Below are 2,598 nucleotides of genomic sequence, written 5' to 3'. Positions count from 1 at the left end.
TATCTAGAATGTCTGGAGTCCTTGCTAAAAGCTTACCTAAGATGTGGAAGAGATATATGCTAATTGAAGCCTATTGAGAACTGAAACAAAGGGACCATTTGGCCTTTCCTCTCTGTATAAAAGACGTTTGAAAATCTTGTTCGGGGCTCGGGATTCAAACAGAAAGCTCCCGAGTCCGGCCGGCCGTCAATAAACCATTTTTCCTTCTCAAAATCATTCCTGAGTCCTGGCCTCTCTATACTCAAATAATTGAACTTCTCTTAAATTCCACAACACCACCACCCTGCAGTAGTGAGGTACATTTGCTCTAGCTCACAAAGGACAATCTTGCATCTGTACCATCATCCACAATTCTCATCCACCTCCTGGTTTACAGTGCTATTCATTTCCTAGATTATTCTCTAGCATTCTGTCAATGGGTATTTACATCCCTAGGCTACCAATTCAGACACATCCCCATTTCTTTCTTTCTTTTTTTTTTTTTTTGAGTGGCAAGGAAATGCCAAACGTTATCACTGGCTCTTTAATCATACAGGCAATCTTGATTTCCAAGTCAACAGGCTCACTAGGCTATTCGTTTTCCAGCTCTGCTTAATTATATCTGGCCCTCCACCAGGCTGGCGTTGAACTGGCGCAGGACGGCCTCCACCGTGCAGGCGCTGGACCAGCCGCGCGGCGTGAGCAGCTCCCTGCAGATGGCGCCGCCGTCCAGCACGCAGCCGTTCTCCAGGCGCGGGCCGAGCACCCGCACCAAGGGCGGCGAGAAGGGCAAGGTGAGGTTGAGCAGGATGAGCTCGGTGTTGGTCTCCTTCATGTCCTGCCACAGCACCGAGTCCTTGTCCACCTGGTGCAGCTTCACGTTGCAGTCGAAGAAGCTCCCGTCCACCAGCTCCACCGAGATGACGCGGTCGCTGAGGCGCCAGATGTCCTGCAGCTCCTTCCGGAGCCGCCGGCTGCGCACCTGCGTGCAGTGCTGCCGCCCGCCCCCGCCTCCCGGGCCTCCGGCCCCGCCCGGCAGGGCCCGGGCTCGCGTCGCCCCCGGGGGGCGGCCGCGGCTGCTGGTGGCCGCCGCTCTTCCGGCCGCCCTTGCCGCGCAGCGACGCGCTCTGCGGGCCGCCGCCGCCGCCAACGCGGTAGTTGTGCGGGTGCTTGGGTCCTCCGTGTCCCGGTGGTGCAGGCGGATCGGCCGGATCTTGCGGAGCAGCGTGGCCACCTTAGGCCCCGGCGGCGGCGCGGGCTCGCCTCGGCGGGCGCCCCCCGATCGCGCGGGCAGGCGGGGCCACTCGGCTCCCATTTCTAAATTAGCTGTTACTTATTGTTTTTTACCATCCACCCTATACATTTCCACACTATTACAGTAAAGCTACTTAAACTTCTACATACGTTAAATATCAGTACTCCATCTCAGTCCTCCTTATATCTCCTTTAAAAATCCACCACCTTCCTCCAGGGATTGAAGATATGTTCCTACAATTTCTTCTAGAATCTTTATGTTTCTTGCTTTTACTTTAGGTTTTTGATCCATTTTGAGTTAATTTTTGGATAAGGTGTGAAATAGGGGTCCTCATTCATTCTTTTGGCGATGGATATCCAGTTCTTTCATATTCAGTTCTTTCAGCACCATTTGTCCAATGGACTCTTCTGCCCGAGCTGTGTGGGCTTCACTAGCTAGTCAAAAATCACTTGACCCTATATGTGAGGGTCTGTTTCTGCACCATCTATTTGGTTTCATTGGTCTTTTGTCTGTCTTTATGACAGTACCATGCTGTTTTTACCACTATAGCTAGGTAATATGATTTAAAAACTGGAGATGAGGATTGCTTTTCTTTTTAAAGATGTTTCTTGTTATTCAGGCCCCCCTACCCTTCCAAATAAATTTGATAATCCTGTTTTAGATTTTTTAAAGTGCTGGTGGATTTTTTATTGGGAGTGCATTGAATCTGTATCGGAATTTGAGTAGATTTGACATCTTCATGATATTTAGTCTTCCAATCTCTGAGCATGGAATGTTCTTCCAGTTATTTAGAACTTTTTAATTTTCTTTTAACATTAACTTGCCATTTTCTGAATACAAGTGCTTTACCTTGTTGTTTAAGTTTATTCCTAACAACTTGAGTTTTATCCATCGTATTTTATTTTCGCCACTCTTTTGACACTTTTAGTTACTTTTATTGATATAATCTTCATTTCTAGAATCTCTTCTAGGTCTCTCTCTCCTGTCTTTTCTTCTCAGGTTCTAGCACACCCTTTACTATTTCCTGAAAATCTGATCTCTTGCTTAGAAATTCTCTCAGTTTCTGTGTGTCTGTGAATAGTCTAATTACACTCTCATTTTTTGACAGACAATCTTGCCAGATTTAAGATTCTTGGCTGGAAGTTTTTCTCTTGTAGTATCTTAAAATATATCATGCCACTGTCTTCTGGCTTCCATGTCTTCTGGTGAGAAATCAGCACTTAGTCTTATTGGATATTCCTTATATATTATCCATTGCTTGTCTCTTGCTGGTCTCAGAATGCTCTCTCTTTATCTTTGGCATTTGACGTTCTGATTAGTATGGATTTCAGAGTTGGTCTATTCAGATTTTTTTTGGATGGGAA

At 46.8% G+C, this 2,598-nt stretch overlaps 1 pseudogene; it reads right to left on the bottom strand.

The window, feature by feature from the left end:
- Window positions 1-565: 565 nt before the first annotated feature.
- On the bottom strand, window positions 566-1,294 carry LOC131275549 (ubiquitin-conjugating enzyme E2Q-like protein 1; annotated as a pseudogene).
- Window positions 1,295-2,598: the final 1,304 nt, after the last annotated feature.

The sequence above is a fragment of the Dasypus novemcinctus genome, chromosome 23, assembly GCF_030445035.2.
Source record: "Dasypus novemcinctus isolate mDasNov1 chromosome 23, mDasNov1.1.hap2, whole genome shotgun sequence".
Lineage (NCBI taxonomy): Eukaryota > Metazoa > Chordata > Mammalia > Cingulata > Dasypodidae > Dasypus > Dasypus novemcinctus.
This window is presented reverse-complemented; position numbering and strand designations above follow the sequence as displayed.